Source organism: Dasypus novemcinctus, chromosome 18 (genome assembly GCF_030445035.2).
Source record: "Dasypus novemcinctus isolate mDasNov1 chromosome 18, mDasNov1.1.hap2, whole genome shotgun sequence".
Classification (NCBI taxonomy): Eukaryota; Metazoa; Chordata; class Mammalia; order Cingulata; family Dasypodidae; genus Dasypus; species Dasypus novemcinctus.
In genome coordinates this window covers 31059660-31087179 of record NC_080690.1, presented here as the reverse complement: position 1 = coordinate 31087179, position 27520 = coordinate 31059660, and the positions used below count along the sequence as shown (strand labels likewise).

Sequence of the window (27520 nt, the reverse complement as noted above, 5' to 3'; positions counted from 1 at the left end):
GTTTTTTCTGCATTCATTAATAAAATCAAATTATTATTTTCTTTTATCTTGTTAATATGGTGGATTATATTTACTTTCAATTGTATTTGTGAATTAAATCACATTTGGTCAAGGTATATAACTTTTTTCATGTATTGTTGGATTTGGATTTGATTTACTAATATTGTGTTGAGGATTTCTGTGCCAGTGTTCATAACATATATTGGATTATAGTCTTTCTCACTTGTAAAATCTTTACTTAGCTTTTGTATTAGAGTGATGTTAGTGTCAGATAATTAGAGAGGAACTATTCTGTCTGCTTCCATTTTATGGAAATGATTGTGAAGAATGTTATTTCTTCCTCAAAGTTTTGCTTGAATTCACCAATGAGCAACCTGAGCCCTTGTGCTTTCTTTTTTAGAGATTACTAATTATCGAATCAATTTCTCAAATAGATATAGTGCTATTTCTCCTTGTATGACTTTTGTTTCATAGTCTACATTAGGTGTATTTTCCCCCATACCACTCTATTACTAATGCCTTGTATTAGTGTTGTGCATTTGCTGTACTTCATGAAGGAACATTCTTATACTTGTAGTATTAACCCCAGTTCACTGTACACAGTAAGGCTCATTGTGCTATACAGTCCTGTATTTTTATCTTTTAACTTTTATTCTAGTAACATACACAGCCCAAAACTTTCCCTTTTAACCACATTCACAAAAATAACTTATTACTGCTAATTACACTCATAATAGTGTGCTAATCCTACCACCATCCATTTCCAAACCATTACAATCAAACTAAATTGAAATTCTGTACAAATTAAGCATCATATGCCCATTCTTTACCTCAATCAATCCCCTGATAGCCTATATTCTTGGTTCTAAACTATGAATTTTCTTATTATAATTAGTTCATATCAGTGAGATCATACATATTTGTCCTTTTGAGCCTGGCATATTTTATTCAGCATAATTTCCTCCAGGTTTATTCATGTTGTCATGTTCATCAGGACTTCATTCCTTTTTACAGCTGAATAAAATTCCATCTTATTTATATACCACATTTTGTTTATCCATTTGTCAGTTGATGGACACTTGGGTTGCTTTCATCTTTTGGCAATTGTGAATAATGCTGCTATGAATATCAGTGTACAAGTATCTGTTCGAGTCCCTCCATTCTATTGTTTTGGGTATATACCTAGTAGCAGGATTTCTGGGTCATAACTTAATCCATATTTAGCTTCTTGAGGAACTGCCAAAATGTCTTCAACAGTGGCTGCACCATTTTACATTCCCATCAGCAATAAATAAGTGTTCCTATTTCTCTACATCCTCTCTAACACTTCATTTCAGTTTTTCTGGTCTCAACTCCAGTATTTATATTTTGTTACTTTTTAAAAATTTCTACCTCATTATTGATATTCATATTCTTCTTTCATCATTTTCCTAATGCCATTTATTTCTTTCTCCATATTCTCTTTATCTTCTTGAACATATTGAAGAACATTTTTTATGGTTTTGTCTAGTATATTAAAAATCTGATGTTCTTCATTTTTCTGGACTTTTATCTTGTTCCTTTGGATGGACCATAATTTTCTGTTTTCTTTTAATATGTCAGCTCTGGGACTGAGTCCCTGAGGTCTCTGTCCCTTATGTTTGTACCCAGTTAGTTATAGGTAAGAGATTCCCTTGAGTGCCGGTAGCTAATAAAAACAAACTAATGCAAAAGATACCTTTCACAGTCTTTGTAAATTGGCTTTAAGTTGGCTGGTGCTTTCCTTCAGATTGTAGCCCTCATATCAAGAATGTTAGGTCAAGGTGAAAATTAAATTCAAGGTCCTCTCCATTGTTTTTGAGCCTGTGTCTTGTCCTGAATTATGCTCACTTGTGGCTTAGCAATTTGTCCATTTTGAGGAATTCAAATGCCCCCTCTACTTATAAAATATAATTCCCCACTTTCTCAGATGCTCTATTTTATGTCTTAAAGCAGGTAATACTTTGCCTACGTTGGTCACTTAGAGGTTATTGTTTCTTACAGTGCTTTAGCTATCCACAAGCTACTGCTACCTGCAGAACAATTTCTGGAAGCATAAGCCAGAACCAAATTTCCTGGGTCAGACTTTTTTATTTTGCTACTCAATAAACTGGCCCTGACATACAGCCACCCCAATATGTACATCAGGGTTACTCTGTTCCCTTCAGTACAGGACCGGAGACCCACAAGGGAAGTAAAGCTTGGCTCCACACTTTACTGGAAGGGTGTGTGTAAGGGGCCAACAGGGCATCAAAAGCTTCTCCTACCATTTTTGAAGGGGCATTTTCTTCATTTAGAACTCACTCAGTTACTGTGACCTAGTTACTGTTTTCTGACATTTTGAGGAAGATGACTTTGCTAGTTTTTGCTAGGTGTTCAAACATTCTTGTGGGGTACTAACACCCTGATACATCTTATGCCACCATCTTGATTGACCAGAAGTCTCCTTGAATGATTTTGATAGTTGTATTTCTTTTAAGGATTTGGTTCATTTCATTTAAGCATTGAATGTATGGGTATAGAGTTTTATTATAATATTTCTTTATTATCCTTTTAATGCCTGTGGGATCTGTAGCCCTCCTTCATTTCTGTTATAGATAACTTGTGTCTTTCTTATTTTCTTTGTTAGCCTGGCTAAAGGTTTATCAATTTTATTGCTCTTTTCCAAGAACAAGCTTTTGGGCTTATCAATTTTCTCTATTGATTTCCTATTATAAATTCATTGATATTTGCTCTGTTTTTTATTATTTTCTTCTACTTGCTTTGGACTAAAATTGCTCTTCTTTCTTTAGTTTCCTAAGGTGAAATCCTATGTGATTGACTTTAAACCTTTTTATTTTGAAATCTTCATTTAAATTTAATGCTATAAATTTCGAGTACATACCGCTTTCCCTATATCCCATAACTCTTAATTAGCTGATATTTCATTTTTATTGGTTCAAAATATTTTAATTACTATCACTTTATGCTTCCTATGTGACTTATACAAAGTTTAGAAGTGTGTTGTTTTTTTCCAAATATATAGGCATTTTCTAAATATCTCTCTCATATTGATTTCTAGTTTTATTCTATTGTGGCATGAGAACTTTCATTCTATGATTTGTACTTTTTTCAAGTTTTTGGGTTGTTATTGTCCATAATGTGGTCTACCTTGGAAAATGTTCCATGTGAGTTCAAAAAGATTGTGCACTCTGATGTTACTGGATTGAGTATATCCTATACATGTCATTAGTCTTACATCAGCAGAAAACAGAGTAAGGACTTCCGAAAAGCTATTCTTCTATAAAAGCAATGAGAACATGGGAAAAAATTTCAAAATTAACTTTTTCAGAATTTTTAAAGTCACATAAAATACGAGGAGCATACATTCAAGAAAAATGGCTAAATATTATGAAGAATAGATAATTAGCCTTGTGAAGTTTTATTTTGCCCTATTCCTATACTCCTTTTGCTAGGTCTATGGTCAACTTGAAAATTAGTCCCCAGGAAAACTGAGAGCCAGAAGTTTAGCTGCCAATGGAGGGGCAACATGGGGTTTGGAGCTCTCCAAATGAGTTAATCTCAGAAAATTACCTATTTATTTTTTAATTTTTAAATTTATTTTACCTGTATGGCAGTTCCTTGGAAACACTCATCAATAAGGCCTGTCTTTATTTGACCTAACTTAGACCTTACTCAGTTCATGCAGGCTTTTTTCAAAGGTTGCTCATAAAAAACAATCAATGTCATTTGTTCAGCATTGTACCTCTTTGAGGCAGCAATAAGAGTTTGAGCAAAAAATAGGCTAACCAAATATGTTAAAAGGAAAAGCTTGGGTGATGAGTTTTCTTAGAGACTTTGAAACTATGTAACTTGCTACTGGGAATCTAGAACTTCATGTGCACGCTAGGACTATGCATACGTTCAGGGCTATGAAAATACACAGGAAGTTCTATGAATGCCCTAAATTCTTAGCCCTTGCTAACCAAAAGCTTCTGGAAAGCAGGAATTGGAAGTTAAAATGCAAATTTACTGCTGGAGAATTGAAGGCATGCCAACAAACACACATAGATTCCTTATCTAAGACCAGGCATTTAAGAAAATATTTGTCCAATCACTAACTGACCACTAGGTAGCTGAAAAGAGATATCTGTGGCTACACATTACAAACAATACAGTTAATGAATTATTTAAGGGTAGTCCCTAAACAAACAGCAATCACAAATAACAACAACAAACCCTAAAGAAAGGAAGCAATCTGATTTCCAGAGTAACCACATTAAATTATTTAAAATGTCCAATATATACAAGTCAATTGCAATTCTATATACTAGCAAAGAATAATAAAAAATGAAATTATGAAAGCAATACTATATGTAATAGCATTCAAAAAACAAAGTATTCAGAAATAAACACAGGAAGTGCAAGACTTGTACATGAAAAACTCTAAAACATCATTGGAAGAAACTGAAGTTCTATGTAAACAGAAAAGCACCCAAGCTCATCAATATTAAGACTCAATATCTTAAAAATGACAATACTCCCCAAACTGATGTGAAGAATCAATAAAGTCCCTATCAAAATCCCAGCTAGCTTTTTGTAAAAATTGACAAGCTGATTGTAAAATTAATATGGAAATGCAGAGACCCAGAATAGTCAAAATATTCTTGAAAAAGAGCAAAATTGGAGAACTCACACTGATTTCAAAACTTACTATAAAGGTACGTTAATCAACATGGTGTGATATTGTAACAAGACTAGACATAGATCAATAGAATAGATTTGAGAGTCTAGAAGTACACCTGTACATTTATGGTCAATTGAGTTTTTACAGAGATACCAAGAAAATTCAATGGGGACAAATAGTATTTTTGACACACAGTGTAGTGAAAATAGGATATCTACAAGGAAAAGAGTGAAGTTGAACCCATACATCACACTGAACATAAAAACTGACTCAAGTAGATCAAGGACAGAAATGTTAAACTAAAATTTTAAAATTCATAATATGAATGCGCATCTTCCTCCTCTTTCATTAGGCAATGCTTGTTATATTAGTTATGACAACAAAGGTATAAGCAGCAAAAAATAATTGGATTTCACCAAAATTTAAAACTTTTGTACTTAAAAGAACATTATTAAGCAAGTGAAAAGATGATTCATAGAATGGGAGAAAATATTTGCAGATCATATACTTGATAAGAAACCAGTATCCAGAATATAAAAAGGATACTTTCAATTGAACAATAAAAAATTTAAAACAGTTTAAAACAAGGACACTAATAAACATTTCTTCAAAGAAGGTACACAATTGGCCTAATATGAAAAGATGCTAAACACAATTAGTAAAATGGGAAAGATAAATACAAACGAAGATGAGAGACCACTGCATATCTTCTGCGATGGCTGTGATCAAAGAGAGTCAAGAACACGTGTTGGTGAAGATATAGAGAAATTGGTATGATCATACACAGCTGGCAGAAATTTGTAATGGTGTAGACACATTGTAAAATAATCTGGAAGTTCCTCAATGATTAAAGTGTTACCATATAACCCAGCAATTCCACATATGGCCACAATAAAATTTATATATGAATGTTCATAACAAAATATTCACAATAGCTTCAAATTCACAAATTCAAATTCAAAAAAACCGTCTAAATATTCATCAATTCATGAATGGATAAACAAAATATGATATATATACTACAGAATATTCAGTCATAAAAATGAATGAAGTATCGACGCATGATACAACGTGTATGAGCCTTGAAAACATGCTAAGTGAAAGAACCTAGACACAAAAAGCCACATATTATGTTATTACTTTTATATGAAATGTCAAGAAAAGAAAAATTCATAGATACTGAAATTAAATTTGTTGTTACCAGGAGCTGGGATGAATGGGGAATGGGGCATTACTGCAAATGGGTCTGGGGTTTTTTGGGGGGTGTTGGAAGTTTTCTGAAATTGGATAGGGGAGATTGTTTCATTGCTCTGTGAATATACTAAAAACCACTGAACTGTACACTCTTAAAGAGAATTATTCAGATATAATTCACATACCATAAAATTCACTCTACATCTCAATGATTGCTAAGGTTAAGCAAAAAAAAAGCCAGTAAGAGTAAGTTGATTGATAATGCTGTTCAGTTCATCTATATCCTTATGAATGATTCTCTGATTTATCAATTTATGACAGAGCATTGTTGAAATTTTCAGTTTTAATAGTGAATTTGTCTAGCTCTCCTTTTGGATCTATCAGTTTTTACCTCATGTATTTTGATGTGTTGTTGTTAGATGTATACATGTTTAGGATTGCTATGTCTTCTTGGAGAATTGGCCCCTTTATTGTTATGTAATGATCCTTTTTGTTCCTGGTAATCTTTCTTTTGCTTAGTGTTAGCATTCTGTATCTTTTGCCTTCTCTTTATTTTAAATGGGTTTTAAAAATTATATTTAAAGTGCATTTCTTATAGACAACATATATTTGGATCTTGTTTTATTATTCACTCTGACAATCCTTATCTTTTATTTAGACCATTCACATTTAAAATCACATTTATTGATACATTTGGATTTATAGCAACCATGTTTGTAGGTATACTCTAGTCATTGCATTTGTCCTTCAAACCCATCCACACCCTTTTTCTTCCTTCTCTGGCTTGAATTGAGCATTTTATATGATTCCAGTGAAATTATCTTCTCTTTTATTCTATCTTAGGAAACCTTTTTTCTTGATTGTCCTAGATTTTACAATATGCATTTTAACTAATCAAAAGCAACTTCAAATAACATGATATTGCTTCATATGTTGTCTAGGCACCTTATAAAAGAGTATTATCAATTCTTCCCCCTTGTCCCCTGTGACATTTTTATTATTCATTTCATGTACCCATATGCTATCATCACCCAAAGCACTTATTATTATTGCTTTAAACAAATGTATCTTTCCAATTGGTTAATAATTATAAAAATAAAAGATTTTACTTTGCCTTTAATTATAGTTTCTCTGATCTTCGTCCTTTCTCTATGTAGATCCTAGTTAATGACCTATATAATATCATTTTCCTTCTGCCTAAGGAAGTTTTGACATTTTGTGCAGAGCAGGTGTCTTGCGATGATTTCCCTCAGTGTTTGTCTGAGAAAGTATTTTTCCTTCACTTTTGAAGTGGAATTTAACTGGCTATAGAATTTTTGGTTGGTGGATACTCTATTTCAACCCATTTAAAGATTTCTTTCCCATCTCTGCCCCCACCCCCCACCCTAGATGACACCCTGATTTGTTTGTCTTTGCATTTTGCTTGTTGTTTTTTCCTCATTGTCTGCTTGGGTTTTTTTTGCTCCTTGTCTGCTCCTTGTCTGTTTTTTCTTTAGGAAGCACATGGAACCAAACCCAGGAGCACTCAATTTCTTGAGCCACATCTGCTCTCTCTTTCCCATATCTTTTTACTCATGTGGTTTTGAATGGGAAAGCCACTGTAATTCTTACACCTTTTCTTCTATGGGTAAGGTACTTTATTCCTCCCACCACCCTCCCACCAGCTTCTTTCACTACTTTCTGTTTGTTTTTGCTCTTCTCCAATTTGAATCTGATAAATCCAGCTGCTTGTGTATTTGTGTATGTTTTGTAATTGTACTTTTATCCTGCTTAGTGTTCTCTGTGTTTCCTGAATCTCTGGTTTTGTATCTGTCTTTAATTTTGGAAAGTTCTCAGCTACTATTAGTTTAAATATTTCTTCTACTCTATTCTCTCTTTCCTTTCCTTCTGTTATTATAATTACACATATGTTACACCTGTAAATTTGTCCTGCAGTTTTTGGATGCCCTGTTTTGTTTTGTTTTTGTTTTTTCATTCTCTCACTCATTGATTCTTCCTGGCCATTTCAATTTTAATGTTGAACCCACTCAAGGCATTCTTCATTTCTGTTACAATGTTCTCAGTTTCCAGCATGTCATTTTGATTCTTTCTAGAATCCCTAGCTCTCTGCTCACATTACTCTTCTTTTGCATTTTGTTTCCCTTTTCTCTTAGATCCCTTACATTTTAAACACGGTTATTTTAATTTTTTGTCTGGTAATTCCAACTCTATTACACCTGGGTCTCTCTGATGATTGTTCTTGTCTTTTGGTATGCCTTGAAATTTTTTGTGAAAAGATGGATATGTTGTATCAGTCAATAAGAACTGAGCTAAAAAGGCCTTCAGTGTGAGAATTAATGTTAATCTGGCTAAGAGTTGGTCTATATTTAACATCTGCTGTAGCCATAAGTGCCACAAGCTTCAAATTCCTCTAACGTATTCTGTCTTGCACTGTTCTAGCTGTAGTCCACTGTTACACTGGAGCTCTGCTGGCATAGTAGTTAGGTATGGGGACAGGGGAACGTTCTGTAATCTTCCAGTTAAGTCTCAGTGTTTTATTTGGGCTGTGTTTCAATCCATGAACTTTATCAGTGTTTCTTTAGTGGTAAAACCTTTTCTTCTGCTTTCTACTCCCTTTCCTGGCTGCAGCACTCACAATCTATTTCCCTGAAGTCTTGACTCCTGTTCATTATGTTCCTATTTTTATGAAAATAAAAAGAATGAGACAGGAAGCCAGAAGGGGAAGAAAACAAGTGGGAGAAATGAGCTCCCCCTAACTGGAAATAGGCTCTGGGAAAGTATTTTCCCCTTGTAGAGTAGGTCTTTGTTATGGAGATAACTCTGAGTATATTTTACAGGAAATACTCTTTCCCTCCTCTGGTCAGAACCCTGAGGTTAGCTTTCTCAAATCTTCACTGTGAGAACTTGAGATAAAGTCTTGGAAAGTGTTCCCCAACTCCCCAGAATTCTGCAACCCTCAGGATTTTCTCACTTTCATGTTAGTCCACGTTCAACCTCTGCAACTTGTCAAAATTACCGTGTAAGTATTCCTATCTGTTTTATGACTCCCAACAGCTTCTGCTTCATGTAAACAAATATTAGCTGTATCTTTCTGGACGTACCTATTTCTCCACATTTCATGCTGGAATTTCGCAGATGAGATATAACCTCATCTTTGTAATCATTTCCCAGAATTTTGTATTATGAAATTGTTCTGAATAAAATGGTGTTTTTTTGATACACATGTCAATTTATCTGCCATTTAATAACTTAACTCTTCATAATTCTTTCAGATATAGTCTATAAAAATTATTTGCTGATCCTTTGGGTGAATTTTGAAAAATCTCTCATTTCTTTCCTGAATATAAGTGTATGATAGTCTTAGGAAGGATTATAAATATATTTTGTTTCAATTTTTGTATTTTAACACATCTTATTGCAAAGTAAAGTATTACATAAAAAAATAAGAGATTTTTCAAAATAGAACTATACTTCACTCTTGTTCTCATCAATCTACCATGCAAGGTTAATATTTGAGTCAGCATAAATAGTTTGCTTCATATTTATTGCTTAAACAAAAGGTGGATTTACAACAAAGCTGTATAATCAACTTAGCCTTAAATGGGATATATACATATACATACACACACATATATATTTCCATTAGCAAAAGCCTTGAGCCAATTTATATTTTTATAAACCTTGCAAATTGACTGAAGGCTTTCACTGTTGAAATATTATGTATATTATTAAATTTGATAAAGATTCTAATCATTCTGGTTGCATTTCACTATTTAAAAGTTACCCAGGAATAGAATCTCTAATAATAAAAGTAAATAATTTGTGAGTACATTTCATTTAGAGTTATTCAGAACTGACTACCTACAGGGTCTTATAGTTGTCCAAATCCTTTCAAAATATTGATTAGCTACATTGTCGAAAACATAAAATACATCTTTAAAATCAAATACAAGCTCTTGTGATTTCTTTGTTCCATAGCACCCAATTGTTTGCTATTTTGATTTGTTGCTATTTGACTCACTTGCTTAATCAAAAAATCCATGTCACCTACCAAAACCCAGAGTTCCCAGTTCTTTATGCTGACATAGAAATTACTAACAGTCCTTATGAAGAAGGGCTTCTTTATGGGAATTTGTTAAAGATTCATCGAACTTGACTTGCATTTATCTCTATTGATCGATTGCACTTAAACCAGCAATTTTCACATTTGTTATAATAACACACCAAAAAGAAAAATAGCTAAGGGTATAAATTAGTTCATATTTGCTCTAACTACAAACATGAAAGGGAGTACATTAAAGCTAATCATCCTTCTATTACCTTGTCATTGCCACATTTTTACTGATACATGATGTGAAATGAAAAACCGAGCTTAGAGAGCATGTTGATAATGGAGAGGGTAAGAGATTGGCTTGTCTCTCCTGCTTGTTTCAGCATCCTGTCGTGTAGGCTGTGTAAATCCACCACTGAACCACAGCATTTTGGGTATTTATGAGGAATAACAAAGCCTTGACTTTGAAAACTGATGAATGGAACTTGTGACGAGCTAACATTTTTGAAAATTTTGTTGAAATAAAAGTCAACATCTAGTAAAATTATTGACAGAATTTAATTTAACTGAAAATATTTGTATTAGTATTCAACCTTCTTGAAAGAATAATGTCCTTAGGAACACAAGTTATATGGAGACTGAAAGAGTAAAAATTGTAAGTGGTTAATTTTATCTGCCACTTTGCTTGCTAAATTGTATTTTTGTTGTGTTTTTAATCATTGAATCATCTTTTGAAGTAAGGGTATACAAATTCCGACTTGTGAAATACTGTTAACCTAAAATACTATAAGTTCTGAGTATCCCAAGTGACCCATGCTCTACCGAACAAGATCTTGGTTTTTATCTACAGCCTATTCCCTAGCCCAGTTCTTTCCAAATAATCTACCTCACGAGAAAAGAATTTCCTATATTTCAGTCTTTTGAACAGTTCTTCATGGATTTTAACCTATCTAATGTTGACTCATTTAAAAATAGTCCTTCTAAAATAAATTCATTTAAATTAATAATCCATTACCACTGAAGCATGCTGGTGATAAAGCATTCGTGAGTGAGCCCACATATGTTCAACCTGGGTAAGGTTAAATTGCTAGCACCAATTTAACTAGCTAAGAGTACAACGACTCTTCAGGATGGAAATGTCCCCAAATGGTGGGAATAGATGTAACATAGCACAGCATCCCTTTGTCCTGGGATTCCCAGGGGCAGCTTCTGTTGCTGCTGCAACTGTCTTCTGGAGGAATATTTTCACCAGACTTGGCAGATCTCAATACTTATTATTCAACTATTATTTTATACATGCAGTTTATATCACTGATCCAGAAAAACTTACACTGACAATTTATGAACTTACTTTACAGGGACTGTTTACATGTTTCATTCATTCATTGATTCATTCATTTGACAAATATTTACATTTGTTGTACTAGGCACTAAAATAGGCAGTATGGACTCAGCAATTAACAAAACAGACAAAAAATATTCTCTTTTGTTGAGAGACAGACAATAAGCAGCATAAGTAAAGTATGTATTAATCTGTAGGGATATGACTGATATGGAGAAACCAAGTAGGGAAGGGAGACTCAGGTGCCAAGGTGGTGACAACAGGATGAATAGGTAACATAATTTTTTTTTTTAAGATTTATTTATTTTTATTTATTTCTCTCCCCTTCCCCCCCCCCCCCACCGGAATTGTCCGTTTTGTGTGTCCATCTGGTGCATTAGGTAATGTAATTTTAAACAAGGTGGTTCAGGAAGAACTCAAAGAGAAGATGAAATTGAGCGAGGAGATGAGGGAGTAAGCTATGTAGGTATCTAGGAAGAAAGTGTTCCAGGCAGAAGGAACAACAAATGCAATGGATCTGAGAATAGAGTCTTCCAAGGAAATTCAAGGAATATCATGGAGGCCGGTGAGGGTAAAAATAGATGAGATCAGAGGTAACCAGTAGTTACCTCCTGACAGAACATTGTAACTCTTGCAAATAGATGGGTGAAATGGGAAAACGGGGAAACATTGGAAGATTCTGAGCAGAACAACTGCACAATCTGATTAACATTTTTAGTGAGAAAATTTGGCTTTTCTTTGGGAATGGAGTGTAGGGAAGGGGTAGGTGTTGGCAAATCAGTTGGAAGCTGTTGCTGTATTTCAAGTAAGGGACAGTGACTTGGACTAGCAAGGTTATGGTTTAAGTGGCAAGGTCAGAATCTGGATATATTTGTAAGATATGGACAGGATTTGCAGATAGGTTTGGGATTTAGTTATGTAATCAATTCAGACCCTGTAAAGAGACATCTTCATTCAGGAGGAGACAGGTGAGGCAGTGACAACATGGGCCTCATTGAATTTTCAAGTCCAGCTTTCTGGCATTCAGGAAAGCCTATTTTGTCCATTATTATAAATGAGAAAATAAGTGTCATTTGACCAAAAATCAAAAATTTAAGGTAAAGATGAAGATAAAAGAAAATAAAAGCCATGTAATTATATTCTACCAAGATGGTGTTCTTTATGAAAGCTCTGTACTAGAAACCTGTTCTTTTTGAGAATAAGCAAGTTTTAGAATGATATCAAGATATGCCAACACCAGACTGAATCTTTTACTATATTCAGAAGAAGTAAAAGATGGTTTAAAAGAAGTAAATGGTAAACAGCTTTCACAATGTGGAATTCAATTTTACTTTGCTATTCTGCCACTTAAAATCATTTCATACATCTCATGTTCCCCCGCAACATCAATATGTAAGTGTATCTAGCCAGAGTTCTCCATGTGTCCTTTTTGTAAATTATTTGTGTTAGGATTCCCTTCAATTTTTCCCCTGGTCATCCTTTCAGTCTAGATGTCCTTTGCCTCTGCATTAGTCCTCCTCTATGCCCTGACACCTCGTGGGTCTCTAAATATTTCACATTATTTATGACCCCAATTTTAATAATTTATAATGAGAAATGAAAAAAAGAAATTCTTTGTACTCAAGAAAAAAAACTGAATTTTTCTTATATGATATAATGATTTTATAAAACGTTGCACATTTTTGGTAACCAATGGCCAAATTTATAGTTATGATTTTTAGGACCTATTTCTTACTACATATTTTGCTGGTTAAGAGTGAAATCATGATTGGCCCCAATTTTGAAGTTTTCATATTTACTGTCCCAAAGACAATTGATTTGGTGACAATTGACTGAAAGTGTTTCTAGGTAGTTTTTAAATACAATAATTCTAACCACATAAAAGTGTGAAACAAAATATGAACTCCCAGTGGGAAATCTATTGATACAAATATTAATTAGTTATACTATATATTAGGTAATTCAATTTTTATCCAGTAACTTTTTCCCTTCAACTAAGCAAATTGTATATGTAAATTGTGTATGTATGTTTATTATTCAATGGACTGAGTACTCATGACATGAAAATGTCTTTCTGTGGTGATATTTGAAACCAGAAATTGAAATAATGATTTAACAGATTGAAAAAACAAATGAAGAGCTGCATGTAAAGAAAAAAAATATGTATATATATCATGAATAGATTTTTAAAGTATTAATATTCTTTATTTAAACTGCAAAGTCATGAGGGAAAATAATGTGTGCATCTTGTTACTATATCCCTAATGCTTCACACAATGCTTAGGCCAAAATAAACATTTATTCTTTGTAGTAGAGATAATTATTGAAGGAACGAATGAATGACTAAATATTTAGATAGTAGTTGGTGTGTTTAACATTAAAATAAAATATCTATATTTTACAAAATTTAGCATTGTCTGTTTTTCCCGACTGTATCCACATTTGAATTACTTTAGGGAAAAAAAACATATACTACAATATATTCATAGTGAATCAAGTTTACAAAAATACTCAAATCTATTTTAATTAGCTAAAAGGAAAATATTTCTCTAGCCCTGTGAAACCCCTTGCATCCTGTAGTTGTTTAAAGGTAAATGCTTTTCTTCTTGTTAACCCCCTTTATATAGGAAACTATGGCACAACAATATCAATTTTATTATCAGTCATGATTTGGAGAATCAGAAATTCAGGCAGTGTTCAGTGGGTAGTTCTTCTATCCCACATGGTATCTTCAGAGGTCTTGCAGATGTGTTCAGATGGCAAATGGTCTGGAGGGCTCAAGATAGTTTAATTCACATGTCTGGTGCCTGGACTGGCAGGGTCCAGCTCTATCAGAGTCATCTTGAAGTCACTAGAATTCTCATGTGGTGTATCAGGGGTTCAGTAGAGTTAAAAAAAAAAACACAACAAGGTGCACAGACTTTAACCTAACCTCAGAAGTCAGATTGCGTCACTTCTGCCATATTTTATTGGTCAAAGCCATCATAAGCCTGCTTAGGCTCAAAGGAAGGGCAAATGTCTCACTTATTAATGTGTGGGAGAAGTGTTAAAGAATTCATGGTAGTTGTAAAACTACTTGCTTACCTCTAGTGCTATATAGACCTGCAATATGACTATCATATTATATAATCATATCAGTCATGACATATCCATAAAAATAAATTAAAATTTTATTTTCTTGAATGAAGATAGCCAAATTTTGGATCAAGCTATCAGCTGTCTTTTATTTCAAAACTGTGGAACTTAGAGTTACATGGCTCTGGATTCTTCCTTTAATATCTGGATATGAAGTAGAGAGATAGAGCCAGCATAAATAAAATTAATTCATGAAAAGATAGATCCTCTTGTCCATTTGTCTGGGACTGCATTGACTGAAACTGTGAGCCAAACAAGTCCCTAAGTAATTTCAGGAGAGGGAGGGACCATTTAAGAAAGATTCCCTGCTCATATCCTTGGCAGGGTTTGGGGGGAATCCCATTTATGTTTCTGTGTTTCAGGTTGAAGGCATGAGAGTAACCTAATATGAATCAATAGACCTAAGGGTAGTAAAGAGCAAAATGACCACTTTATGAATCAAAATATTGTGGAGGGGGCAGGGAAGGGTTAAATTTTAAATGTTGGTCAGTGTTAATGAATCTAGTCTAGAAAACTTTTCAATAATGTTTAAAGCCCTTAAGATCATTATCTGACTCAAAGGGGAAAAATGAAATTCTCTCATATTCATGGAGAACTTAGAATAGGATATATTTGGGCTCTGGAATCAGGTAGGCAGACAGTCTTAGGTTTAAGTACTGGATTTAGTTATTTTCTCTGTCTTCAGGCAAGTTATTCAACCCATCTGACCTTTATTTATATTACCAATAGAATGAGGATGACAAGAGTATAAAACCAAATTGGTTAACCAAATGATACATGTATTGAGAAAGAAAAGCAGCTCCTGGTATCCAGCTCTTGAAACTTTCAACTAGGCCTTAGTGTTTTTTATAAGCTGGCCTCACCCTCATTGCTAGACTTTGGTATTCTCATAACAATTAAGAATACTAAACATAATTTTATGATACATCTGTATCAGACAAAACCACTCTGTGACCTTGATGGATAAGACAAAACTAATCCATAATCAAGTTTAAATAGTGACAAAGCATGAGCATTGTCCAAGCCACAAAATATCAAACAATCCCCTGCCACAGCTAGTATGAGTGACTTCTGTTTCTTTACCAGTTATACATTAGTCACCCTCTAGTCACCCCTAGTATAGAGAAGATTTATTGAGATACCCAATCATACAATTATCCCTGGTTTCTGGCATCTCTCTTCCTTAGGTCCATTGCAAAACCCAACCAAAGCAGGAATCCTAAAAGTCCTTTCTAATACCCTTTTACTGCAATGTAGTACAGTTTCCTATGGTGTATGTATTCCCTTGCTGTCAGTTAATAAACTCAACTTGCTCAACCACAGGTGTGTTCCTGATGACCTTTGGCTGGAGATCATTGACAATGTAATTGTATGTAAAGTGTTTAGCAGAGGAAGGATCAATAAATGTTAGTGCCGTTATTTGTTTATAATAGTATTAGTATCATTAATACTATCTCTGAATATATTCTAGATTATGTACCAGAACCTGTAGATACAGGAAAGGCATTTTGTAGGAAATGATGATAGAATAGAGTATTACAAGCCAGGTAGGATGTATTATAAGGACAGAAAAGGTGAGGGGTTGGGTTATAACAGGAATGGGAGAAATAAATGGTAGAGCATGTGATGAAAGCACAAAGGAAGATAGGAAGTCTTCCCTAGATATGTTTTGCAAGAAAATTTTCAGCTGAAAAATTCCATCTAATATAGTAAGAGCATTAATTGTAGTCAATGAATTACAAATAACTACAGAGACAAAAATGTTAGTCTCTGTTGCTTTTTCTAGAAACAAAGTTCAAATTAAAAACTCATGGTAATTTATGTTTGGGGAATTTGAAGCCAGTTCAAAGTCAATGGCAATTTATTCTACTACATAATCAGTATCATTGATTATGTAATCAGCATATTAGCAAATGCATTCAAAATTTCCAAATATTCATGCAGCTATTAAGCTTCTCTGAAGACGTAGTTAAACTACATTGAGAAGAATAGTATATTCTTAATTGGGACATTCTGATGATGTATTAGTTTGCATAGTTAGATGATTTTCAAATAGTTTGCCTCGATTAAACAATCTGAAACATGCTGAACTCTAAGTAAGCACATCTTTAATGAAGAGTAAAATATTTCAAAACACCTACTTTTAAAAATGAGACATCCTTTTTTCATTAGAGTCACAGGGAAGGAGTTTTGATATGTATGGTTTGAAAAACCTCTCCATTTGATTCATACCTTGATTACCTCCAAATCCTTTAATACTAATGTGTGGAAAAAGCACTGGATAGGCTCAAATCTCCATGATTTTTAATCCTGACATTGTTACTTACCCTGATGGTAGCTTCTCTGCATCTTAACTGAAAAATCGGGATTATAATATTTAACTAATATACATGTTGATTTTGCAAATTGAGTAAAGAATGTTATATCCTTAGGACTTAGTTTTGCTCAATGAAAGAGTAATTATCTTTCTGTAAAAATGTAAGCATTTAAGATCCCAAGCCTCAGCATCACCTACTTTAATGAATGCAAATCCATGTCCCTACCTACTCCCGGCACCAGTAATATTTTTGGAGTGAGTCACTGTCTGACACTTAACATGGTCCTAAGTAAAAGAGTCATTGATCCAGAATCAGACTATTTTATTACAAAGCTGTAAACTCCTTTCAACGAGACAGTAAGCTCCTTGGTGGCAGGGAGTGAATCTCAACATGACCAGAATATTTTAGTGCCACAAACATAATGTGACAATCTATCTGTTTTTTATTGAAGCACAAAATTAGCTTTAGGGCTCTTACTATCATCTACTCTAAACACATTATCACCAGACTGACCTTCCCCTCTCTGAAATTCACTTTCCTATTGATGATCCTTTTCCAATATCCCAGGAAAAGTTCCTCTCTCCCTTTATTGACTGGTGGTATAAGAAGTTGTAGGATATAGCATTACTTACTGCAGTGGGTCTAATGAAATAAACCTCAAGTCCCTAAATTCCAATTCTCAGGAGATGTTTGGCAGCTATTTACAAAAGTGGGAGCAGGGGTGAGCTGCTTGAAGATCCATTTTCTCAGCAGTTAGTTTCTTGTTTAAAAAACAACAAACATTTTTAAGGGAGCTTTGAAGCTTCTTTGTAAAATGGTCCTGAGCAAATACAGCAAAAGTTCTCCTGCATCTCACTCAACAAACATAAGCCATCTAATACTGTTCAGCTCTGAAAGCCAATGTCAAACATGATTTTTTTTTCGTCTCCTCCTCCTGACTAATTTTATTCTTGTGAAACATCTGCTTAGCTTTTAATCTCCTGGACTAACAGGTCATTACTCATTTGTTTATGGACCAAATGATTCACATCAGTACAAATAACTCCTATAATATTGTTCTCTCAACTGAGTGACTCTTCAACAAAGCAATAATGAGGAGGATGTGTAACTTCCACTAATCCTGTTTATTGTTTGTGGATCATTCAAACAGTTTGTTTGTTAGGATTGCTGGCAGGAAAGCAGATCTTGCAATCTTCCAACTCTGGATAAACTTAAATTCTTAAGAATCTTAGTAGATATATTTAAGTATAATCCTCAACATTTCAGAATTTTTGCATTCCTCTCTCATTTCCTAAATTCCTTATAGTTCTCATCTGCTTTTGGAAATTATAACTTAACTATACCGCTTGGTCACTGTCCTTTTGGAACAAAGGAAATATCCTCTGCCAGGTATCCCTTTTCAAGGGAGTCTCCCTAATGAAAACAATTAGGTTTTATGTTTCAAGATTTTCATTCTCCATGCAACGTTACATCATTTTAAATCAAAAGATAATTAGAGGTACTCACACACCCATCCATTCACTCACTCTAAAAAATTATTTTTTCATTTCAAATCTAACATTGATTTGAGTTTTTTAAAAAATAAAATAGATTAATCATAGTGACAAAAAATAAAAATCTTGCATATCTAACAGAAAACCTCAGCAAATTTGGTCCACTGATTAACCAAATGGATACAAAAGCTCTCAACTGTATAAAATTAAACATTAAAAGTGTAATGGTCAAATCAAGCCTTTTCTATACCAAGTTATATAAAACTCATAGAAGAATAATCCTTATATTTAAATAATCCATAGCCTTCTATTCTCTTCCTTTGATTTTTAGCCAAAGAAAAATTTACTAATAAGGGCATTTTATTCATAATAGTTTTAGACAATGCTCTTTGTTTTTCCACTGGTCAAAGTGAAAATCTGTCAAACAACAAAAAGGGAGCACAACCATAAGACGGAAGGGGTCAGCAACATGGCTAGATATGTCTGTCCTCAAACAATTTATATTTATTTATATTTTCTAATCCCAGCTAGTTTTTAAAAATTAAGCATGCACTCTGAGAAATACCTAGTATTAATGGCTTATCTGAATGAAGCATGATTCAGATAAATAAGAAATCACTTGTCTCCATAAAACTTAATAAGTTATTCAATAAATGAGTAAATTAATTCAAATATTTTCTGAGTGCCTACTCTGTGACAGGCACTGTGCTCGGACACAGTTGCTGTTTTCATGGGGTTTACATTCTAGATAGACAGTTTGATGAACGGGAATGGAATTCAAGGAGTGGGAGAAAAAGGCAGCCTGAGGAGGGAAAATAATACACATTCTCTCTGAAGCAGCAGTGTAAATAACCAGCATCTACTAGGACCTGAGCTCATTAGAGAAAAGGCCTAGGTCCCAATGTTTACTGAACCTGATACCCCTGTACCCTGAACCAGGGCTTTGAGCAGAAAGCATTCATTTTATAGTTGTCGAATGAATGTGTAATTGAATAAGAGATAGGACACTACTGCTAAACTACAAATGGACAATTAATTTAGGACATCTCAATACAAAGCATCCTCTGATACATTTCTTTTAAATAAATAATCCATGTGTAACATAGAACTTGGTTAAATCTGTGTTCTCACCCTTAAAGTTGAGAAATTCTTTTCAGCAGTGACTGGAAAGGCCAACTGGAAATGCTGAGTGTGGAAAACATGCATAGGCCTAGGCAGGGGAAGGAAATTTAAGCCCAAGAGTATTGTTTCCAAGACATTGGGATTAAGCTTTTCTTTTTGTGGTTTTAATCCACCATTGCCAAGGAGAAGGCAGGTCTTTGGAGCTTTAACAAATGTTGACTCTCTTTGCTTTGAGCATAAAGCAGTCCACACTTCTGCTTCCTTTGGAGGATAAACTGATTAGATGCTAGCCTGGAAAGCTTTGAAACCCGTGGGGTAATAGTGGTTTCCAAGTCTTTGGTGCAAGAACAAAAACAAAATGAAGGAAAAGCTGGGCCCTGAAGGAGTTTGGCAAGTTAATGAATGGTGGCCTCCTTCCATCTTCTGGTATTCAATTGAGCCACAGCAGATGGGCAGGGGCTCCATGGGAGAAATGAATTATGCACGTCAGACTGTTGTTACATTTCCACAATCACATTTTCATCATTTCACCTGTTGTATGTCTTGGGCTGATTAGTTATGCACCACATCTCATATTGGCAGTCCTGGTTCAGAGATAATCTTTAATTGTTTTTTATCTCCCATATGTGAGTCTGTTAAAGATTTTTGTCTCTTCTTTCCTTCATCAAACAAAGCTTGTGCATTGAATTATTTTAGAGAGGAGGACGCTGAGGGCTATAATATTAATATCAATTGAGAGGCCACAGATGGGATAATTTGTGTGGAAGGCATATTCTAAATGATAGGTAAAAGGTAAGTGTATAGAGACAACTGTTCATCCTGTACCTGAGGAATGGAATATTTTATAAGATACTGTTTAAACAAAAACAACAGAGTTGGCGAAAGTTACTTTATCACAGTTAGATCAGACATTAGATTAATTAAATTCTTGCTAAAAGGCACATTTACTTGCTTTTTATTTGACATCTCCACAATTAAACTCATCATTTTACATCCTAAACCTCTTTTTGTAACTTTTAGATCAGATAAATATTTAATCAACAAGGAAAGCAGGATTGTGTTGTGGAAAGAGTGTAATGTGGGTCTGATTTTGGACACTTATTTACTGTGTAGATATAGGCAAGCTACCTCACCTTTCTAAACCTCAATTTCTGAATGATTCTTCCACCTTCAGAGGGTTGATGTGAAGATAAAGTGAAACAATGTGAGCAAAGTCTCATAATGCTTGGAAAAGAAAAAAAAAACAAAAAGACCTGTTCAATAGAAGTTGCTGATTTTGAAAGGAATATGGAAAGTGAATTGGACTAAAAGCCAGTCCTTATCTTGGCCTTATCGTAATATTATAGGAGGCAAATACATCTATGGAACACTACTTTTTCTGACAGGGAACTCACTACATGTAAACAGATAAAAGTCTAAGATAATCTTGTTGAAGCAAGGGAAAGAGTTTCATATCCCTGTCCACATCCCCTCCTTCACCCCCCCTCCCCCCCTCCACACACACACACTGGAGTCTGGCTGTTTGGCTAAGCAAATTCCAAGATCTGTTCTTCTTTGAATTTCTATGAGAAAATAATAACACATTGCATTCATGCAACCATGCTTCTCTAATGTAAATGAAAACATTTGTATTAACCAAAGTCGAACCAGGAAACCAGAATCATGAGACATTCATAAATCGAGGAGATAAAAGCTGGAAATTTGTTTTATGGGTGACAAAAGAGCTGAGAAACCAAAAGAAGCATCTGGCCAACCCAGAGAAAAGCAAAAATAAAAAGTCTCTACTATCCTAGGTAGGAGGGCAAGAAGCAGGATTACCATATCCAAGGGTTGGAGCCACTATCTGAAGGGAACTGGAACCACTAAATAATTTTTTTACTGTGTAGGTACAGCATGAGACAGAAAAGGAGGAAAAATTCCTTGACCCACTCTTTCTCTTGCTCTCAAATCTTTGACCAGTAATCTCCTGTTGACTGGATCCAGCCAGAAGTCAGATAACCTGGAAGCCTGTGGGAATGAGCTTACTCAGAACAGAGGAAAGAAGGAGGAGTAGATCTGAGGGCAAACAGGTCATGGGCTGGCCCTGGCCATCTCATCTGCTGAAGTTAGAAAGGAATTCTTTTTATAGCTCTCAGTCAAATGAATGGATTATCACAAAGTCTCCCAAATCTGCTCCCACATGATCACCTCATGTGTAGTCACTTATGCATAGTCAGCTGGGTAGATACCTTTAGGTTATGCCACCATATTTGTTGTTCTTTTGTTCATCATTTTTCTCTGGTGCTGGAATTGGGCACTCCTATTGTCATAAACACCAATATGATGATTATTTGTATTTATTTTTATACTTTAACCATGCTAACCTTATAGAGCAATGCATTTTTTACAAGTTTTGAGCAAGGTTAATAAAGAGATGAAAATAATATCTTGTCATCTCCAATCCATTAATTTTGAGAGCCTGCTTATCCATGTCCCCTCCACCTATTCATCATTGACAAATGCACAATATTTGAAATACTTAAATAAATCCTGTAATTAAATAGTCTGACTTCATTTAACCCACTATTTCCCAATAATCTTCAATAAAAATAGCATTATTTTTCAGAAGCACCATTAATCCAACCTAATCCGAAGGTACTTTTCCATAGTACACACCTTGTAAACCTAAGTATAAAATATCTTTAAGGGAAACGGACTTTGGCCCAGTGGTTAGGGTGTCCGTGTACCGCATGAGAGGTCCGCGGTTCAAGCCCTGGGCCTCCTTGACCGTGTGGAGCTGGCCCATGCGCAGTGCTGATGTGCGCAAGGAGTGCCCTGCCACGCAGGGGTGTCCCCCGCGTAGGGGAGCCCCACGCTCAAGGAGTGCGCCCCGTAAGGAGAGCCGCCCAGCTCGAGGGAGGAAGCACCCTGCCGAGGAATGGCGCCGCCACACTTCCCGTGCCGCTAAAGAAAACAGAAGCAGACAAAGAAACAAGACGCAGCAAATAGACACAGAGAACAGACAACTGGGGGAGGGGAATTAAATAAATAAAAATAAATCTTAAAAAAAATAAAATAAAATAAAATATCTTTAAGCATCATCTTTTACTTGATACTCTTTTGCTTGAAGTGCTTCCAAGATGGAAACACCCTCTCGCATAGATACTCTGTTCCACTTTTGATCACCTTTGAAAATGTTTTCAATTAAACACTTTCTTTTATCTTTCCATCACTGATTTTGTCTTCTTGAGGTGAAAGACCCCATGTTTCCTATTCCATGCAAATTTTCAGGGATGGGTAAAATCCATGAATTTTGAATTTGATGCTTATATTATTTAACTATTTTCCAGGAGATTTGCGTCTTCCAAGAATGGGCATTAGAACAGGGGTTCCACAGGTTTCTCTAACTCCCCAACTGTTAAGAGGTTCTGAAATTTCCCATTATTTGAGGAAAACTGCCATAGTGAGCCACTCTTCCTCTTGAGGAGGTATTATGGGTCTTGGCTCTGTTGAGGAGGCTAAAAATTTGAAAATCATTACTTCTTTACATATTCTCCTTGTGTCCTCACCTGTGTCACAAATGATGACATGTTTCATAGGTTAGATTGGTCCTAGCAACCAGACTACACTCAGAGCCTCATGCAAAAACCACAAATTTTAAAATTTGAAAAAAGGAAGAAAATAGGAAAATTCCAAAACTGAATGGACATGCAGAACTCAGTGCTGTTTTGGATACCCAATATATGATGGCTATAAATATAAACTTTTATTATGTCTCACTCCTGCTTGAAAATATTACATATGTTGTTTTCAGTACATTCTGAAAGTCACAGTACAGAGTTTACCATTACTTTTTAAAGATGGGTGATTATAAGAAAATTAGCAAATTACTCATCTTTGTAAGTTTATATGTGAGTTTATGTGCACATAAATATAAAATGTATATCTTATAGGGTTTTGTGAAAAAGTAAATGAGGTAATCCATGTTCACCAGAGAAATAGACAGATAGGAGATCATATATATTGCATATATGTAAATATTATGAGATTTATTATAGGAATTGGCTTACATGACTATGGAGCTTGGCAATTTCAAATTTCACAGGGTAGGCTGTAATCTGAGAAATCCAATGAAGGTTTTGATGAATTCCCTGGCTAGCTCACGCAAGTAAGAATTTCTTTTTTCTAAATACTGAAATAATCAGTTCTCCCTTTAAGGCCTTCAACTGATTGGATGTGATTTTTCTCTTTGCTGAAGGCAATCTAATTTGTTGATTGTGGATGTAATCAGCCGTAGATGTAATCATCTAACTAATGATTTAAATCTACAAAATCTCCTCACAGTAACTATCAGGCCATTTAACTAAACAACTGGATATCATAACCTAGTCAAGTTAACACCAGAACTCAGCCTGAACTCTACCCCTTGCCACCTTGACAACCATACACATATCCTTGAATCATAGAGAATCTCTAAATAAAAACAATAACAATCATACTTTCACTTAAGATAATCCAACAGTCCTCTGTACAACAGAGGACAACTACAAATGTACTAACCCTTTTCCCAAAAGAGGAGGCAAGGCCTCTAACAGATATTCTTAAACTTGATATCCTGTAACTTAAATACTATTATATAAAGTTAATACAACTTATATCATATGAAAAGAGGGAAGAAAACAAAGACATTTGCTTTATGTACATATAGAAACACATTTACAGCAAATGAAGGAAAAAATATAACAATTACAGTCCTCATTTCTGCAACTGGTCACATGGTTGTAGCTCATATTTAGAACTACTTACTTCCACTACACATTCAATATTCCTAAACTCTCAGCAACACCTCAGTTGGTCATGGTTCTTTACCTGTTTCTCTGCATAGTTCTTTGACTTCATTCCTGAAGTTTCCAGGCCTAAATTGTTGTTTCAGTTTTCCATTGAATTTAATCATAGGACCTGGAGGACTAAGGAAAACCCTACAGGATCTAATCAATAACCTCTGCCAGAAGAGTAATTCCTCTCTTGTCTGTTGATTCAAAGGCACGTGGAGCCCAAAGTGGCCAGGTGACAGTCTTAACTTCCGGTTCAATGGAATCATTGCTATGTCTCCTGGTGGAAGCGCTCTTCCTCTTAGATTGAAGACCAGTAAACCAGCAGAGCTTAAGGTCTCTGGTATAGGAAGAAAATATTTTCTAGCAGGCACTAGAGATAATAGTGAATGTGTACTCCCATTCCTAACCCATAATTAGTGAATCCTGGCAATGAAAGAAACAGCACCATCGAGTGAATAATAATTTAGAACATCTATAGCCTCCTGGAGAACATTGCCTCAGACCTGCAAGGTATTTGAGTTGGCACCATAATTGAGTCTTCAAAAGGCCATTTCACCATTCTGTCAACCTAGCTGCTTCAGAATGGTGGGGAACATGGTAGAACAATCCCATGTGCATGTACTCATCCCTACACTTCATTTGCTCTGAAGAGAGATCTTTAAGGCATTCAGTAAGTCCATGGATGGTAGTTTTGGCAGAAGTATTATGTTCAGGGAAGACAAATCTGTATTTGCGATTTGTTTCTATTCCAGTAAGAATCAACCACTGCCCCTTCCATGATGAAAGTGGTCCAATGTAATCGATCTGCCACCAGGTAGCATGTTGGTCACCTTGGAGAATGATGGCATATCAGGGACTGGGTGTTCCTGGGGGTCTTTATTAACATGTATTGAAAAAAATATATTTGCTAGATCTATAACTGCAAACCAGGTTCTAGAGCAGGGTTCTTAAAAATGGGCCCATAAGCTTAAATTGAAATTCGAAAAACATTATTCTTGTGGGGCCATGTTGGTACAGGTGTGATGTATTTATTAAACAATACACAGTATAGTATGCACCTAGTAAGGAGTCCGTGGTTTTCACCTGACTGGCAAAGGGGTCTGCGGAACATAAAAGGTTAAGTACCCTATTCTAGAGGGGTTAACTCAAGCAGTTATCCAACTTTTGTTCCTGTCACCATTATCCCACTATCTTAATATCCATTTCTGCACATATTTCCCTTATTTCTGTCTATTTAAATTGGAAAAATCATGCAGCTTTTTTGGCATGTAGTTCAGTCCTCATTGCTAACACTTTGTACATCATTGTTTTTGGGTCTGTGGAGACTTCAATCTACTTATAGGTTTGGAAGAAAAGAGGGGTGGTGGGTGTGGGTTATGACAGGAACTAGCAGTGTCTTACAAGCCATCTACATCCCATTAATTTCATGTGGTGAACAGGGTTAATCTCCTCAGGTGGAAGTATGAGCGCTGTTTCTTTAGAGAGGCTGTTATAATTTTATCAGGCACATTAAGGTATCTCTTCAGGTGGAGGCAGGATGACAAATTCCTCAGGAAAGACTGGAGGTCAGGTGGCTGATTTTTTAGGGCAGATCATTGCAGGTTTATCTGGCAAAAAAGACTCAGCAGAATCTAGGGTTCCAATGTATCAACCATTATCATATTATCTCACATGCCCCCATTCCAATTTTCAGGATCATTTTCCTTCCCAATCAGTGCCCTTACTCTAGAAGAATACACACTGAAAGGTTGGGAATTCATTTTATGATGTAATTCAGTCACTTGCACAATGAGACACTGTGTTTGGTTTTCACAAATTTCAAGTCTATGGCTATGAAAAATAAGAGTTTCTTTTAGGGAACAGTTAGAAACTTTCATGTCTTTCATGTGGCATTTGAGCTGGGGAATTTGAAGCTTTACTCGCCTTCTTTAACAACTCTTTCTAGTATATTTAGGAACAACCATCCAATATAATTCTACTTTTTAACTCCAGAAAGCTGTTATGATATCAAATAAACTATCAGCCAAAGCTTTGCCTCTTATTTGAATAGCAGTATCAAATGGTGATATTTTGTGTATGTATTGCCAATTTTCATCATGGACTATCGGTGCCATCTTGATCATTGGAAATAGAGTCATTAGTGCCTTTGAATCTAATCAAATTAGAGAACCAAATCCCAAAATCCCAGAACCAACTAAGAAAACTCATCCCTAAAATCTGTTTCTCAAAAACCACTCTTAGTACCAAAATCTGTATTAGTCAATATTCTCCAGAGAAACAGACTGCCAGGATATATATGTAAATATTATGTGATTTATCATAGGAGTCAGTTCTCATGATTGTGGGGCTTAGCGATTCCAAATTCCATAGGGCGGGCCTCAAACTGGGAGCTCCAATGAAGGTTTGGTGAGTTCCCTAAGAAAAACTGGCTAGTTAAAGTAGAGATAGAAAGTCTTCTTTATGACTGCTGAAATCATCAGTCCTATCTTTAAGGCCTTGAATTAATTGGTCAGATGAGACTTATCTCATTGCTGAAGGCAGTCTCCTTTGCTGATTGTAGATGTGATCATCCGTAGATATAATCAACTGACTAATGATTTAAATCCACAAAATATCCTCACAGAAACAATCAGGCCAGTGTTTGCACATGCAAGAAACTGGAGACCATAACCTAGCCAAGATGACACACGAACTTTACCATCACACCTTGTATCCATACAAGCACTTAGCTGGAAATAATTGAATGCCGACTCGTCACTTTTATCTTTATCTGCCAAACACAATCCTAGGCATAGGAGACATTGGCTCACTTAATTAGGATATTTTAATCAGAATATATTTCAGGGTAAGGAAACTGAGGCTCAGAGAGGTTAAATAATGTTGATATTTTCTAGCTGACTGACTTTGGATAGATGGAGTAGACTAAGAAATCAAATGGCACCTTATGACAGTGCCACTAAAAGCAAACAGTGAGATAGCCAGCCGGTACATTTTGCTATGTATTAATGATTTTCATAAAGTGGAAACAAATAGCTACAATGACTAACTCAGACTTATGCATGTTTATTTCTTGGTATGACTTTGGACCAAAAGCCCCTGCTTAGAATATAACTTTATTGATCTATTAATGGATTCAAAAGATGCTTTTTAGTGGTGGCTATAATCTATGACTTATCAAATGGTTAGAGAGCATTAATTGAAGTAGTTTACAACTTTACATAAGAGGAGACTTCCATTATTGCTACTTTACAAAGGATACATAGGGGACCAACTTGCCTGGTTTACCCATGACTTTCCCAGTTATATCACTAAACTGCATCCTGGAACACCCTCACTCCCAGAGAAATGAGAATGATTGGTCAATCTA

The 27520-nt window shown here is 35.1% G+C and overlaps 1 pseudogene; it reads left to right on the top strand.

The window, feature by feature from the left end:
- Window positions 1-5347: 5347 nt before the first annotated feature.
- Window positions 5348-27520, top strand: part of LOC101426462 (small ribosomal subunit protein eS8-like) — a 74904-nt pseudogene continuing 52731 nt past the window's right edge.